This window comes from Anabrus simplex, chromosome X, assembly GCF_040414725.1.
Source record: "Anabrus simplex isolate iqAnaSimp1 chromosome X, ASM4041472v1, whole genome shotgun sequence".
In the NCBI taxonomy this organism is placed as follows: domain Eukaryota; kingdom Metazoa; phylum Arthropoda; class Insecta; order Orthoptera; family Tettigoniidae; genus Anabrus; species Anabrus simplex.
The window spans coordinates 207,970,953-207,989,878 of NC_090279.1; positions in this window are offsets into that span (position 1 = coordinate 207,970,953).

The window sequence follows — 18,926 nt, forward strand, 5'->3', positions numbered from 1 at the left end:
TCACTAATACCATCTATTACTTCAGTTTCCCTATAGAGCTCATCTGGTTTTATCTGCACCACATCCAGGATATTTTTCCCTCTGGTTGGTTCCATCACTTTCTGAATCAGGTGTCCTTCCCATATTAACTTATTTGCCATTTGTTGGTAATGCTTCCTGTCGTTCGCATTTCCTTCCCAATTGACATCTGGCAAATTCAGATCTCCCGCTACAATCACATTTCTTTCCATGTCGTTTCCCACATGGATGACTATCCTATCAAATAATTCCGAATCCGCGTCAGTGCTACCCTTTCCCGATCTGTACACTCCAAATATATCAAGTTTCCTGTTATCTTTAGAAATGAGCCTTACACCTAAAATTTCATGTGTCTCATCTTTAACTTTTTCGTAGCTTACAAATTCTTCTTTCTACATTGAAAACCACCAGTTTACAATATTACTGTACATTAAAATAGAAGAGGTTGAAATCTTCCCCTCAAGTTATCTGCAGGAGGTATCGCATGTCTAGGTATATTCTACCGTTACGTTGTGCTGCTGGATCTTCCTCACGGAGGCCTCGCCCCTGCCTCACTTCGTTCAAGTCACTCTCCCAAAAACTGAAGCAATTGAGACTATAAGGCCCTAAAGTGCCCAACCTTCACAGTACTCGAAGTGGTAGCTTCCAGGACTATTTACTGATAGGCTGGATCCCTGTACACACACTCGGTTTTAAATGGCTAGAAAACATAATTCCAAGTATCTGATGAGTTGATTACAATAGAGGAGGAACCATCTAAAGTGTTGACATCCTCAGAACCAGGTTAACAAACTTCAACTAAACATTACTCTATCAAATGACTACAAATCGATGGTCTAGCCATCTAAGGGTAGACAGCAAAATAATTGGAAGTTTACAAGTTCAAGTCCGTTGGCATAGCTAGCCTTAGAATAGGCGCGCAGTTTAACTAGCCGTAGAAGGTGTGCTCCTGGTACAATAATAATAATGACAATGACAACAATACGAACGGCAACAAACACTTTGCAAAACAGCTCACGAAGAGCCTGGAATGCCAAGAAGGTCGTTGCTCAGGCAGATTGCGTGCAGATATTGGAGTGACACGAGGCGAATAAGTAAAGACGAGTAAACGAATTCTGTCGTATCATCTCCAAAAAGTTGTAAATTTAGCAGGACAATGTTTATGAACGAATTAATTAAAGATGCAAAATAAAGCAAAGAACAAGAGTTAAAGAAAAAAGAACAAAAATATCGGGCAGATGAAGGAAGGGAAAGAGATGAAACGGATGGAAAAGTGAACAAATCAACTGATATGAATATGCAAAAAAAAAAAGTAAAGAACAGAATAAAAGTGAAGACCTGAAACAGATACATTAACTGTAATACAAGAAGGTGAAAGAAGAGGATAAATAGATGAAAGAGAATTAAAGGGAAGATGAAAGTGAAAGTGATTAAAACAAAATATGATATTGACGAAATATGGGAGATAGAATAGAAAACAGATAAATTGAAGGTAATGGAAGAAAATCACGAGGAGGAAAATAAAATAATTAGAATAAGGTGGAGCGTTAAAAGGAAAAGTGTATACAAAGGGGCAGGAATAAAGAAGATAATAAAACGAAATTGAATAAAAATTAGCAAAATAAAACGCTGGTTATACGGAAGCGATCTAGGATATAGAATTGTTGGAATAAATTAACTCCAATGAAAGAATAGGACAGGTAGAAGGTAAATAGATGAAGGAGGAGAGTAAAAAGGAAAGGTATAATCGAAGGAACAGGAATAAGAAAGTGATTTTTAAAAGTTTAAGGAAAATTAAAAAGTGTAGCGTTACAAAAATGTTGCAAAGTTTAATTGGGAGAAAGAAGACGAGCTGCTCGACTAAGTGGTATGTTCCGAGCTGTCAGCGGAGAGATGGCGTGGAATGACATTAGTAGACGAATAAGTTTGAGTGGCGTTTATAAAAGTAGGAAAGATCACAATATGAAGATAAAGTTGGAATTCAAGAGGACAAATTGGGGCAAATATTCATTTATAGGAAGGGGAGTTATTGATCGGAATAACTCACAAAGGGAGATTTTCAATAAATTCCAATTTCTTTGAAATCATTTAAGAAAAGGCTAGGAAAACAACAGATAGGGAATCTGCCACCTGGGCAACTGCCCTAAATGCAGATCAGTATTGATTGATTGAAAATAAAAGGTGAAATGGAAGGAAAATAGAATAGTAGGAGGGTGAGAAGAATTTGCACCAGAAAATAAAAGAGTACAAGGAAACGGAATACAATGTACACTAGAAGAAGAAGATAACGACAAGAAGAAGGCAACGAAGGAGGAAAGGGAACTAATTGAGAAGAAGAATGGAAAATAAAGAAATTAGAAAGAAGTATGAAAGGATCTCCTCTTGTGCCAGTACGTGAGTGTACTTGGTCAGGTAAACCGTCCCCTTCCCCCGCTTATCGTGACAGCTAATGGGGCAGCCAAATTTAGCCCGCACTGCCCTCTATGCTAATGTCTGATCTTTCTCTCTCACACACACAGAAGACGGAAGCGAAGTTTTGGCGAGGAAATTAGGAGCACTACGATCCTTATACAATCAAAGTTATTTTCCGCCATTAACTCGCACAACCAATTAAATATTAGCATATCCGAATCAATTTTCAGGCTGTTTCTTAAATACGGTAATTATTATTCCTGGGGTCAGTAACAAGCGGTTCTGAATCATGATGAGGAAAGAGGGTCGTCTCTTTTAGCAATCAATTTATATTCGTCGGTATATCTACCTTCTTCACGTTAGCTACTAGGAGTACAGTCATGTTCTTAAACCACAAAGATATTATCCCCCATCAATGCTTTCAAATCTCTTGAAAAAACTGTAGTTTTTAGATCACAAGCGCCGAAAGAGTAGTTTTGCATATTAGTTGAGCCATTTTCCGAGACCGGAACCATTTGAAGAGCCAATACTTCACAGAGTATTGGAGGCAGAGAAGTAAAAATTGACACAAATGATTGTCATGACATGGGGTTTTTATTGAGACCACAAAATGACCAACAGATGGCGCTGGACAGCAACACGTCCGGTACAAATGCCCACATATGGTTGACATGACATGGGGTTTTATTGACACCACAAAATGACCAACAGATGACGCTGGACAGCAACACGTCCGGTACAAATGACCACATGTGCTTGACATGACATGGGGTTTTATTGTCACTAACAAAGAGTACACCGAGGTTGATAGCTACAGTCGCATAAGTACGACCAGTATCCAGTATTCGGGAGATAGTGGGTTCAAGCCCCAGTGTACGCAGCCCTGAAGATGGTTTTCCGTGGTTTCCCATTTTCACGCCAGGCAAATGCTGGGGTTGTGCCTTAATTAAGGCCACTCCTAGCCCTTTGCTATCCCATCGCGGCCATAAGACTTATCTGTGTCGGTGCGACGAAAAGCAACTTTTAAAAAAGCAACGAGTGCACAAAGAGGCCAACAGATGGCGCTGGATAGCAAAACGTCAGTGATGCCGCATGAGTCTCGTGTACGGTATAAAGTGCTTGGCCTTCCAGGTCTCCCGATCTCAATCTGTGTGATTATTGATTGTGGGGTTACCTGAACTGAAGTCGCAATCTACCACGATCATCCAACCTCACCAGGGATGCTAAAAATACAACATCCGACGGCAATTTCTCACAATACCTACGGATATGCTGTACAGTGCTGTTCACATCCTCGACCTTCGACTACAAGTATTGTTGACGAATGAACTTTCTGCCTCTAATATTCCGTGAAGTATTGCCTCGTCAAATGTTAACGGACTTTTGGGTCATCCTGTATAGTAAGAGAGATTATGAATCATCGAACACCAAAAGTAACCTTGTTGAATTGTTTCTCCGCATAATTGCAGCACCGTCCCCATCTGTACCAAAAATGATGTCTTTGTATTTCAACCTCAAGTAATCTACCGCCATCACCATGTTGATTAATGTGTGGGTTAACCCAAGTTTACCACCCTGGTAGCTTAGTGGAGTGTTCCCGCCTTCAAATAACATTAATGTTGATGTTTTATTACATTACCATACTTCCACATGTCCACTCCCCGTATATATTTCTCAACAGTATACTCACAATAAAACAAAACAAACGTCACTGCATGAGTCAAGTATGGCTTCTTTTGCGTGGAGACCATTTCGAAATTATTTTAATTTAATTAAAAATTTCAAATTAGTCAATTCAGCACAGTAGAAATACTATATTGTAGACAACAGCCACTGAAGGGATAAGTTTACGTTTCTCCTTTCGGAATTCCGGGCGAAAACATCTCACTGGTAACGCAAAAGATCACTTCACCTGGCTTTAACATACAGTACATAACTTTTTTTTTTTTTTTTTGCTATTTGCTTTACGTCGCACCTACACAGATAGGTCTTATGGCGACGATGGGATGGGAAAGGCCTACGAGTTGGAAGGAAGCGGCCGTGGCCTTAATTAAGGTACAGCCCCAGCATTTGCCTGGTGTGAAAATGGGAAACCACGGAAAACCATCTTCGGGGCTGCCGACTGTGGGGCTCGAACCCACGATCTCCCGGATGCAAGCTCACAGCCGCGCGCCTCTACACGCACGGCCAACTCGCCCGGTCAGTACATAACTATTACATAGTATAATTGTAACCATTCGGTATCAGCTGGACTGGGTATGTGTTTCGAATGACGGATCTACGTCTTCCGAATCGGTGCTTGCATCCAAACCGAAAATGCCGGTGATACCAGATTCGCTGCGTTACTGTACTTATATGTCTATCTTCAGGTTAATCTGTTATTCTGATTATTACAATACATTATTATCACTATTAAAATTATTATTTTTATTCGTTATACCCAACTAAGGAACGCAAATGAACTTATTTAGTTGATGTTGTTCCCTTTATCTTCTGCCAAAACCTCCTCTCTGTGACTTTTCTGACCATATTTTCTTGGTGGTAGTGCCTGTCGACGAAATTTCTTAACTTAGATCTGTTAACACAATGCCATCTCTAATACCTATTTTTTCTAAACTTCTAGCAGCCAATTATATTTTACTTTCATCTATAGGGCAATATTCAGAATTTTTTGGTCAATCTCTGATTACTCATTCTGAGAAATTTCAAACATCTTTTTCTAAAAAGTGTCTGTGATTTTCTCTGAGTTTTGGCATAAGTCATGAGATTTCCTTATCATCCAGATTACCCCTGTGCAGCCTTGACCAAAAAATTTCCATAACATTTTTTCTTGCTTTCTTACGTGTTTAATCAAATACCTGCACCCAATGATTAGTGTTTCAGATATATATAGTTCTTCAGTCTTGATTACAGTGTTGTAATACCTTTATTTTGCATTTGGGGATATTGATATTTTATTATTTCTGTTCCAAGTGAGCTCTTTGTAGTTTAGAGGTTATTTCTTTGTTTGCTTCATGGTTAAGTCATGAAGGTTGGATGATTTCCCCCAGGTACAAGAATTTAAACACCTAGTATATTTTGCCAAATTGGGTTTTCATTGGTTATCCATCAATGTACCGAACATATCCCTCGATGTAGTGGGTTTTTGTCATAAATTATTCAAAATGTTATTAAAAATTAATTACAACAAAAATATATAATAATAGTACATCCATCAGCACTGTTTTAATAGAATGACTTTGATATTTTACGAAGATTAGAGCCTGAATGTTTAAGGCTGCAATAGATTACAATACAAACTTACTAAATCAAATAACAAGTATACTCTACCTGTACAACAGTTCTGCTATGAGATTTGCATAAACAGTAGGGTCCCGGCCTGTCACATCCCCTAAAACTTATGTCACTCTCGCTACACTACGGAAGAGCGGGTAGACTACAGTTCCTACCAGGTAAGTTGGTTTCCATTCTGACCTCTTAGTGCCTAAACATCGGGATTCTAATGTTGTTTATAACTCAACTTTACAATATGGTCAAATGACCTTTCAACACGTACAGTTTGAATTCATTTCCACCAGGTGCGACAACGTCGCTTGGGTATCGGCAATGAAGAAGTAAGGAAGACCTACTATTAAGAATTTGATCAGGTTTGGAGAGTGTTGTTGTTCTAGGCACCTTATGTACAGGCTGCCGACGTTTCGAATGCATTTCAGCATGCATTATCAAGTTGACTGATGATCTCTAGATAATCATTCTTCCGAGGCGAATAAAATCGTGCGGTTTCTATTCCTTAAACCAAGTAGGTTACCACCACAGTCACCTCATCCTATCGTTTTTCTTCTACTTGTTTATATATGGCTGACCTTAATCAAGATGCCGGTTGTGAATGTTAACGAGTTGTACCTCTCTGCTGAAAATGAGATTAATTTTATATGTAACATTCTGAAAGCAGATAAACGCTCGAATAAAAATTGGTGTGAGAAAGTGCTATCTTTGGTTAATGTGATTAAACGAGCAATAGGTACCTTGAAAGGACAGTTGCTGAAGATGGCAGTCCCTGCTGATACAAGTGCCGGTAAGCAGCATGTCAGTTACTCCAATTCCTTAATTGCCAGGAAATCAGTAGTTAGCGCAACTAAGCATTTAGTTTTGATATGCCCTAAAAATCATAACGAAGTGACAGACTCTGAACAGCCCTTAAAGTTGCTACAGTCCACGACAAACACTAAGGAAATGCGGATAGGTGTGAATCGGATTAAGAAATCAGGAAATGAATGTGTAGTTGCTGAATTACGGAATGATGATGGGTGTAAAACAATGGTAAATGCCATAGAAATCCCCATCTGAAAGTTATTATTCCTCGCAAACAGGGTGATCATTCACGACACTGAGGTTAGTTTGCCAGGAAACGAATTAACAGACTGTTTTGTAGAGCAGAATCCAGCGGTAAAATAAGCCGTCAAGGAAGTTAATGACGATATCAGATTGCGCTTCATGCCCGAGATGACAGTGCGCAATTTGCAGTTCTAGAAGTAAGTGCCAACATTTTCCGTGCCCTGCGAAACTGCGAGAAGCTCTACGTAGGTTATAAGAGATGTAACTTCAGTGAATATGTTTCTGTCATCTGTTGTTACAAGTGCCTTGGTTTTGGTCATTTCGCCTCTAGCTGTGATAAACAACAGTGTTGCTTCGAGTGTTCAGAAGCTCACAAATCAGTGAATGTACGAAAACGAGGATTGAATGCGTAAATTGCAAAGTACAAATTCAAAGAAATATTGCGAGACACCTTCCCGAAAATATCCTGCTACTTCAACTGACTGTCCAGTATACAAGAAAATCTGTGATATTGTAAAATCGAATATTAATTTTGGATGATATGTGCATTTATAAAGAAAACTTGCATAAATCCTTTGTGCCCCTGCAGGAACTTCTTTTAAATTACGATCTTAATGGAAGATCAATTTTACATATACAAGAACCAAATCTTAGAAAGAACAACGTGGTAGGTTTTGGACTAGATTTTCACATTTATACTACAAGAAATTATGCGCTTGGAGAATGAATTCGTGCAGCTATCATATAAAAATCAGATAAATATATATTATTATCACAGTAGTGCTTTGCTTACAGAGTCGTCGTTGGTACCACTTTTAATCAATGTGAACTTTACCTGTGCAATGTGTATCTCGACCCTACTCGTGATATCACAGATCTAAATATTCTGGCGACATCAACTCTAAACACAACTCCTGGGGCAGTCTTGTTGAAGATGCTCGAGGAAGGAATTTTTACGATTTCTGCAGTGCCAACAATTTGATCATACTCAATAATGGTGTACAACCAACATATGCACGTAGGAATTCCAAGAGTTATTTAGACGTTAGTGTCTGTAATCAATAGCTTCTTCCATTTATATTTGAATGGAGAGTTAGTGATATACCTACGCTTTCCCATCATGCATTGAAAATAATAACTCTCAAACCTACTGTATATATATCAACAGTAAATTCCACCAATTATGTAAAAAGGATTTACATAACAAAAAATGTTAAGTGGAGTCATTTCCAGCTATAGGCTAAAAGAAGTCTACAGAAAATAATGGAAGACATAGTATCCTGCAGTACAACATACGAACTATATCAAGTAGTAAACATTTTAATCGGCATTATAATGAAACTTGCTGAAGACAATTTACCTAGAATCTCTCCGAAACCTAACAAAAATTTCTGGTGGAATGAGAAGCTGGATCTAATGAGGAAACGGTTACTAGCTTGTCGTCGACGACACATACGAAGTCGTTGCCCATTGTTACGTGAGAGATTAGCTGAAATATACTTGCCAGACAAACAAACTTCATGTTAAAAAGAAGCTAGAAATATGGAAGAAAAGTTTTCTCTATTCCAACAAATAGTAATCCTCGGGGTCTAATTTACAAACTCTCTAAAATACCAGAAAAATTTAATAATAATCTTAGCACAATCAAGACTGAAAATTAATTTACTAAATCGTTCAATGATACTGCTGAAGTCTTAGTCAACGCACTTTTCCCAGATGATACCGCCGATTCTGTCTCACAAAGAGCTACTACTGTCGGATTTTTTATTATGGACACTCGAGTTTAGGCTTTAATTACAAACGAACCAATAGGCCTATTGCAATGCGAGTTATACCGATGTTTTCCTTGTTTAATTCTACATTAGCGTATATAAGACACATTGTTTTCGATGTGCATTAAATATTTTTTATTTGTGGTTATAATAAATATTGCCCGGGATTTTGGCTTCTTCTCTAGGAAGCGCTCACTTAGGAATATATACAAGGAAAACTAATTGTCTGATGGTAATGAAATTTTTATATGTTATAACCACATGTATTTGTAGTGTAATACTCCAGTTGCAATTTTTTTCAACCACCCCGAAAAAAGTTCTTATCATTTTTCTAAAGCAACTCTTTCTCAGCCCAGGATAAACGTACAACAGCAAACATGGGCTTGTTTTGAATCACTCAGTCATGGTTATCAGAAACTACAACAACTGTAACCGTACAGTTTGGTACCGAATTTATGAAGAGTAATATTGAAAGGAGGTTTTGTGTACGCCGAACCGTGTGATTAACAGCAGGCCGGGTGGGGAAATCGGGCGCAGTGTTGCCGCGTTCAGTAGTAATCACGCGCGCAACGAACACAGCTTTTCGTTTACTTTCAACCTTTAATTTTATTTCCTCTTATAAATTCCACTTCCCATCACCTTTTCTCATGAGGGCTTTGGACCTTCAAAGGCAGGTCTAAAAATGGTTGACTTATTTAGAAATATCACACTGTACAATTTTTACAAGAGTTATTTGCATTATTATTTACATATATTTACAATATTTAATTCTATCAATTTTCTTCGTCTGAAAAATCACTGTATTCCGATGAATCGGTGCTGCTGTCATTCATGTTGATTATGACTGGCTCGAAATAAGGGACGTTTTCAGACAGTCCAACTTTTTCCCAGTAGTGGTCTTCAGTTTTCTTAGCGTGTTTAATGCATTGTTTCCAGAGTTCAGGGGTGACGGTACGTAAGGCTTCTCGGCATAAAGCGTTAATTGCTTCCATACCTCTACCATTTTCTAATGTGTTAGCCATATTTGTTTTTGCTATTTTCCCTTTTACGTAAGCCCAAATGAGCTCGATTGTATTAAGCTCGCAATGGGCCACTGGTAACCAAACAAGCTGTACATCTGGTCGAAGTCGTTTAGTCAGTTGTTCCAGCTTCTTTACCGGTGTTTGAAAATAAGGCCTGGCAAGGACAATCAGCTCTGATTTCGTTAATTTTTTATAATCGTCAACTCCAGGTGGTCGTGAAATATTCTTTGATGTTATCCAGGATATAATTTCAGGTTTCAGCCATGACATGTTCGGGTTTTTAGATGAAGGATCGACCATCGTATGATATGGAGCTTGATTTATAACGGCAGCCGACTTTTGAGGCAATAAACTCAGGACTTTCGTGAACCATTCTTCATAATGAGTCGAGTTCATCTCATTGTGGTAATCACCACTGCCTTTCTTGCCAATAAAACAAAGTTCTGCACCGTCAAGAAATCCTTCTTCACTTGCGATGTGTAAAATTATGATGCGTTTCCCAGCCCCAGACGGTGTTTTGAACCCTCCACGCCATCCATAAATTTGCTGAATGTACTCTCTGTACAGATTATAGTTGTCAAAGTTGTTTTCTAAAGCTTCAATCATGTTTTCTTGCCACCCATATTTCATAGTATGGTTCTGTCCGCACCACGTCTCGTCTGTAAAGAAGATCTTGTAGCCCTGTGCTCTTAAGTCTCTAATTCGTCTAAGGTAGGTGTGTCGGGATGCAGCAACTGTCACAGGTTCCATTAGCACTGGTTTCCTGTTTAGTTTTTTGAATCGGAATCCCAAGCTTCGAACTACTTTCAAAAGCGTAGAAATTGACATATCGGGAAAATCCGGCATATTTTCTAACAGTTTCATGCGGAGGCTTTTAATTGTGGGAAATATCTTATTCATATAAAAATCGTGCATATTTCTTCGTATTGTGCCCAAAGTAAAATCATCTAGATGGATTTTCGGACGCCCCGGTCTCACACACTGCTTCTTTCTTGACCTGGATGACGTATTTCCACCATTCTCCTTTGAAGCGGCTCCTACTCTCTTCACTGACGACAGCGATAATCCAAGACAATCTGCCACCTTCTTGTACACAGGGAACCTCTTGTCCCCTACTTTTTCCCCCTCACATTGAAAGAAACAAATAGCACTCAAAATCATTGCAAGTTCACCCTCTGATAACGGCGGTCTTGGAGGCATCTTGAAGTGACGTGGCCAACATGCAGAACATAGGACAACTGAAAATAGCTTGCGGATAAACCAAGGTCATGGGCATTCTGTTCCACAACTGCCCGGGGCGAGTGTACTGTGTTCGTTGCGCGCGTGATTACTACTGAACGCGGCAACACTGCGCCCGATTTCCCCACCCGGCCTGCTGTTAATCACACGGTCCGGCGTACACAAAACCTCCTTTCAATATTACTCTTCATAAATTCGGTACCAAACTGTACGGTTACAGTTGTTGTAGTTTCTGATAACCATGACTGAGTGCTTCAAAACAAGCCCAACTTTGCTGTTGTACGTTTATCCTGGGCTGAGAAAGAGTTGCTTTAGAAAAATGATAAGAACTTTTTTCGGGATGATTGAAAAAAATTGTAACTTGAGTATTACACTACAAATACATGTGGTTATAACATATAAAAATTTCATTACCATCAGACAAGTAGTTTTCCTTGTATATATTCCTAAGTGAGCGCTTCCTAGAGAAGAAGCCAAAAACCCGGGCAATATTTATTACAACCACAAATAAAAAGTATTTAATGAAAGTCGAAAACAATGTGTCTTATATACGCTAATGTAGAATTAAACAAGGAAAATATTGGTATAACTCGCATTGCAATAGGCCTATTGGTTCGTTTGTAATTAAAGCCTAAACTCGAGTGTCCATAATAAAAAATCCGACACTCCCAACTTCCTCCTGACACTGCTGACGATTTGCACTTCTCTTATGAAGAGGTTGAGTATATTCTATCACAAGATGATACGAAAGCGCCAGGTTAGGATGGACTATCTGCTAACACTATTAAAAATATTAATTTCTGCTTGCCGCTCCTATTTGTAACCCTATTAACAATAATGTCTAACATTGAATTTTTTCACTACCTTATGGAAACTAGCTATTGTCAAATTAATTCCCAAAAAGAGTCCCCTTACAGAATTAACTGTTAAATCTTGTCGACCGATTTGCCTTCTTCCAGTGCTAAGGAATATTTTGGAGAAGTTGATGATTGATCGTGTTATGTACCACATGTATTACTATCATCATCTAAGCTCAAAAAATATATGGCTTCATGCCACAAAACTGCACTGAGATCGCTGCTCTGGCAGTGGTTGAATGGATTTAGGATGTATTCTCTGGAAAGAAAGTATATTTATGCTACGGATTTCACTTTATATAACTGGCGCCTTTGATAACGCATGGTGGCCAAAACGTCTTTCTCAGTTAAAGAAAGAACAATGCACTAAGAACTTATTTCAGCAATCGGAAACTAAAACTTCAGATTGGAACTGCAGTCACTTCAAAAAGTATCAATAAAGGATCTGCCTGCAGTCATGGTTTTTGGAATATCATCCATGATGAGCTTCTACACTCGCCTCTTCCGACTGGTTGCAAGGTCGTAGCTTATGCTGATGACACTCTTCTTTTAACTCAAGCTGATAGCGCACAGGATTTGGGAAACCGAGCTAAGTCAGCCTTAGACGTTCTATTTCAGAGCTATGCTCACAACAAGAAGAAGGAAATTGGAAAAACGAAACAATAATATGAATTGTCACAATATACGTTTGGATGATCAGCTATAATACTTGGGTGTCATACTAGACAAACACTTAACTTTTGGGGCACATCTGAACAAACTGGAACTGAAATCAAGGCCTATCGATTGCTTGCAAACCATCTTGGAGTTTTAATTCGGAGGTTCTATGACTAATTTATTACACAGCCTATGTTCCACTAATTTTGTACTGCGTTTCGGCTTTTCAAAGTATTTTGGAAAGGAAATGGGCCCAGGTTTAACTACTACAGATTCAAAGGGGTTTTGTTCTTCGAATATCACGGGCCTACTGTACAACATCTACCGAAGCGGCTCTTGAAATTGCGGGAATTGAGCCATTATTTTTAACTAGAATCGGTATAGCTGACCTGAATCTGTGTAAGAAAAACAAAGCACCATTTCTACCAGTTTTAAACACCACTGTAGAGAGAAAGTGTCATTTTATGCAGTCTGGCCATCCTAGCTATTTCAAGAAACTTCTTTGCAACAATTGCTCACTTTTCCATGACTGTATCATCTATACAGACGGCCCGCGCATACTTCATACTGATAGAATTCATAAAGTTGGATATGCCTATGTAGTCTATCAGGATGGTGTTGACATTTTTTTCAGCCCAGTATAGGCTTTCAAATAGCTGCTCAGATTTTCTGGCTGAACTCTGGGCCATAAACAATGCAGTACTGTGGTGTAAAAATAACAACTAGAATGTGAAGATACTCAGTGACTCTCAAGCTGCGTTGAGCTCCATACGAAGAAGAACAATATGAATCCCATAGCCGCTAGTACAAGGACAGAAGCTGAAAATGTCCTCACATATGTATGTATTGGATTCGTGGTCGTACAGGATTTGGTGGAAACGAAAGAGCAGATTCTTTAGCAAAATTAGCCTGTGAAACAAACATCGGAATTACATATTATGAACCGCCAGTGTGTTATGTTAATCAACAAATGAAGAAATATATTATACATCAATGGAACAATAGCTGGACTTCTAGCTTGAAAGGATCTGTTAAAAGAGAACTATTCTTCCCCGAAGTTAAAGATCGACTTCAGAGTAAAGTACGTATTAGTGCCTAAGTTTGTCCTAACGCAATTTCTATCGGGACATGGAAGATTTAAATCTTGCCTTGAGCGATTTAAAATCCAAATTACGGATGGATATTTATGCTTTTGTGGTTCTGCTCAGACAGTGGATCATCTAATTTTCTCCTGTCCCGTGTTTGAAATGGAAATACTTATATTTGAGAACCACCTTAACAGTTGTTATCTTATATTTTCTAAACCATGTAACCGTCCAGGCTTCTCCAGCCAGACTAATTTAATATACTATCATTTTACGCGATATCACTCGATATCAAGTTTATCCGCCATCGGCAATTATTCGTAATAACATATTTATTGTACGTCTATCATTTGTAAACAAGGAATCATATTATATAATTATAACATCATTTATTATTTAAATTATTATATTAGGTAGGATAGGAATTCATTATGTACTGTAAATATGGTCAATATGTTGAGACATAGTTGTTGCCATTTCATCTCATACTTGTGTATACGGAAAAGGTTATTCTTATAGCGGGGGAACATTACACGAGTCATTGGGTTAAACTCATGAGCAAGGCAGTACACAACGACCCGCGTGCGAGGCTAGGCTTGCAGACTACATCATCGCCACGCCTACTGGACTTGTCAAGAAGAAAGAAGAGAGGGAGATGATAATGCGATCTACGAATCAGATGCTTCGTTATATAGATAATTGATATTGATCTATTATCAAGAATGGGGAGAGCCCGGTGATATATTATGTAGCGCGGAGCATTCCTCGATTCACGCAGTCACGGATACTAACTCACATCGCAACTTCTACTGTGAACATCTACTTTGAACGACGTTATTGATTTTGAGACAGTGTGTGGTCTCTCCGAGACATAGTTATTCTTGTACAGTGTGTTGTCGCTTCAATACAGTACTTAGCTGCGGTCATGTTATCGGATCTACGTGAGACGAAACAAGCTTACGGCTTGTGTTATATTCAGTAAATCTTCTGGACGAAGAAATATGTTTAGTTCAAGTCCATGGAATTTGGTACACGTCTGTACCGTATCTATGGTATAGCTCAGTTGGATGGAGATTTCTACTAACATGGAAAAATTCATATCTCTGAATTTTCTCCTCATACGATCAACGCTGATCAGTTTTTACAAGTAGGGCCTATAGGGCCAATGTCTAATTTAAAGACTAGGCAATTAGGGAGTGCTAGTCCAGATAGCCCGTACCACATCAGAGAACGAAGGATGTCCATGGAGTCAATTCTACATCGAGAAGAAGAGAACGAGTAACCACGGAAACCAGATGACTTCAACGGAAACTGCAATTGGTGAGTTTCAATTAGATAAAGCAAGCAATAGTAATTTGAGTAACGTAAATTCTAAATCCCTCCACGCTTTAAGGAACTTTTCCGATTCATCTCATTATTTTTGTATAATAAATTCATTTGTATTTTATATTGCGTTAATTTTCTTTCTTAAGCGATACTTAATGGTTAATTATTTAAAATCCTACCCCTGTGATTTAAGTATAAGTCTCTATGCTAGTAAATATAAATTTTGCTTTACAGTTTTATTTTAAAATGTAACGCTGGCGCCCGTACATCACATAGAGAAATGGGAAACCATGGAATGTTAATTGTTTCTATTTGCGTGGCAATTTGCGGGCAAGCCACATATAGTTTATTTGATATTCATGTGCCCCAAGGTATTAACTTTCGTCTCCTCTAGTGAGAAGCTTAGGGTCGAACAGTTACAACCATTGCGTGATATTTTCAAGAAGCCTTGTGTTATAAGCAATTCTTGACATTCATTCAGCACATCATTAGCAAATTGAACTCTAAATCTTTCTTTTTAATATGTTTTAAGATTATAAACTACAGTCCTAATGTACTCTTGTGAAATAGGGCTCCATGCTGTACTCGATATTCAATAATAATAATAATAATAATAATAATAATAATAATAAACAACTCATTCCGGAAAAAGCTTTTAATGTTCCTAAACGGTAGTCATGAAACAATTTCCAGGTTTCTATTTTCATCTGCTTCCGCTAGTTTGAGTTGCATGCAATCAGCTATTAAATGTTGCTAAGAGATAGGAAATAAATAAATATTATTTTGAAGGACAGTGCACTGGAAAACACAATGACTCAGTGATGAATTTAAAAAAATGTTATGGAGGTCATTCATGCAACTTGGACAGCGTATTGCCAAACTGAGAGGCACACATCTGTAGAAAACACAGGCAGTATTTGTAATATTCGGTTACCGTTATATATGTGCGATATTTATCTGTTGCAAATGGCTGGACAAAGCATAAACCGTAGTTCAAGTACTGCTAAAAAAATCAATGACATTTTATTTCTTTTCCTACGATTGGATTTAAATGACACTTTTACAAACGAATGCTTCTCCAAAAGAGCTTAGAATCTCAGCAATTTACAAAAATGGAGCGTTTTTTGACAACATTGGTAAGGAGAATTCCCATCTCGATTGAAACAGTCACCGGGCGAGGTGGCCGTGCGGTTAGGGGTGCAGAGCTGTGAGCTCGCATCCGGGAGATAGTGGGTTCGAATCCCACTGTCGCCAGCCCTGAAGATGGTTTTTTCCGTGGTTTCCCATTTTCACACCAGGCAAATGCTGGGGTTGTACCTTAATTAAGGTCACGGCCACTTCCTTCCCATTCCTAGGCCTTTCCTGCCCCATCGTCGCCGTAATACCTATTTGCCTCGGTGTGACGTAAAGCAAATAGCAAAGAAAAAATAAAACAGTCGAGAACGTCTGACCTGTTGGTGTCATAAATTTACACTTTGTGGAAAAAATGCGAGTCTCTAGAACACATTTACATAACACCGGTCTCGAACTCTGGATCTCAATTTACAACTGAAGACATGCTCGCAAAAACAGTCTAACGCTCACTTTGCTTGAAAGGAGATTATTGAAGTTTTGTAAATGGAACAGTACATATACTGTAATAAGTTTATCTGGTGTATTGTTCATCAAAGTATACGTTCAGGAGAATCTTTTTATAGAAATTTTAAATCCTTTTATTTCATACTAGTGATGCAGTACCTCAATGGACTTAAGGGAAGTTGTATACTCGATGTACATGTGTTAGTTTTATAACATACCTACCTGAATTTGTAAGAAATGGAAAGGAAGTACGCATAATTCTGACAATACATTATAAAATATGCATATGGAAATTGCTGATACAAACAAATAAGACATACTTTATCAACAATGCAATAATCAGGTTGGCCTACAGATACTTCATCCTGTACCATAACGTAATCATAATCAGGAATATCAAACAGCGGATTTTCTTTTCCTTGCACGGGTCTACATGCATTGGAAGCAAGATTTATGTAGTATGCATGATACAAAGGGGGCTGTGTAATCTAGTATGTCTAATTATCCATGACTTTGGCTGGAAGTAAACGTCTGTCGTACTTACATGGTAGGTGTTCAATACCGAATGATGATCAACCATGTACTTTCTTTATGAGATCTACAGAGTCATACTCTTCTACTGAAGGGTACTTGAAAAGTAACCTAAATAGATAGACTTTACTGATTTTACAACATGTAATCTTACTTAATAATATCTCTTGCTTCGAATCAGAGACTGTTGTTTCAATCATCAGTTCACCACATTGTTGGTGCTAAGCCTGTACTGTTTCGTACAATTCTTTAATTTCTGCTCTATAGCGCTTAGCCCATTTTTGCGTTCTGGCAACGGCTCTCGAGTTAAACAATAAAGTTTCCACCCACTGTGTTTCCTCTAAATTATCCATGCTGATATTAGCGCATGCAAGAATAGTTACTATTCCTGTTGATCAACATTTTTTAAAAAAAATTTGTGACTTAGGCCATTTTTGCGAGCATGTCTTCAATTGGTTTTACAAAGCGCCCTATATTATGCCAGTATACTGCATTAGGTTAAAGCATATAGATTTCAAAATAAATTAAGTAACACCTTTCGATACCCGTATCTTATGGGGAGCCACACTCGAAAACGTAGCTGAAAAATGCAAATACAATTTTATTTCATGAATGTTAACTAAAGTAGCGATCACACCATATCCAAGTAAACAAACAAATAAGAAACAAATGCATAAATAAAACCTATATTAAACGAACCATGTGCCTTGCCACGGCGGGGAGGCTTGCGTGTCCCAATGAAGCAGATAGCCGAGCCGCAGGTGCAACCATATCGGATGGGTATCTGTTTAGAGACCAGACTAAGGAATGGTTCATCGAAAGGTGGGGGGAGGGAGTAGCAGCCTTTCGGAAGTTGCAAGGGCGGCAGTCTGGGTAATTGACTGATATGGCCTTGTAATAATACTCGACATGGCTTAGCTGTGTTGATACTGCTACACGGCTGAAAGGAAAGGGAAACTACAGCCGTAACTAACTCCCGAAGACATGCAGCTTTCCCTGTATGAATCTCGGATAAATTATTCCGGAGGTAAACTAGTCCCCCATTCTGATCTTCGGGTGGGGACTACCCGAGAGGTGGCGATCATCAGGAAGTTGTATACTGTCATTCTGCGAGTTGGAGCGTGCAACGTTAGGAGTTTGAATCGTTGTGGGTAGGTTAGAGAATCTGAAAAGAGAGATGGATAGACTAAAGTTAGATGTATTTGGTATAAGTGAAGTACATTGGCAGAAAAAGAAGGATTTTCGGTCAGGCGACTACCGACTTATCAACACAAAATCAAACAGGGGAAATGCAGGAGTTGGCTTAATAATTAATAAGAAAATATGGCAGCGGGTAGGCTACTACGACCAGCATAGTGGAAGAATTAGTGCCATCAAGATAGACACCGAACCAATGCCCACCACAGTAGAGCAGGTCTATATACCTACTAGTTCAGCGGATGATGAGGAAATCGAAATACTGTATGTAGAGATAGAAGATGCAATATAATATGTAAAAGGTGACGAGAATCTAATTGTGATGGGAGACTGGCATGTAGTGGTAGGCCAAGGAATAGAAAGTAATACAGTAGGAGAATTCGGATTGGGATAAAAGAACGAAAGAGGAAGTCGGCTGGTTGAATTCTACACTGATCATAATTTAGTCCTTGCCAATAAGTGGTTCAGACACCACAAACGACGGCTGTATGCGTGGACGAGACCTGGAGACACTGAAAGGTATCAAACAGACTTCGTTATGATTAGGCAGAGATTCAGAAAGCAGGCGTTGGATTTCAAAACTTCCCAGGAGCAGACGTGGACTCTGACCACAACTTGTTGGTCATGAAATGCCATCTGAAGTTGAAAAAATTGAATAAATGAAGGAATGCAAGGAGATGGGATCTGGACAAGTTAAAAAAGATAAGAGTGTGAGGGATTGTTGCAAGGAACATGTTGCGCAAGGACTAAAGGAAAAGGCTGAAGGAAACACAATGGAGGAAGAGTGGATAGTCATGAAAAATGAAGTCAGTAGTGCTGCTGAAGAAATATCAGGAAGGAAGAAAAGATCAACTAAGAGTCAGTGGATAACTCAGGAGATACTGGACCTGATTGATA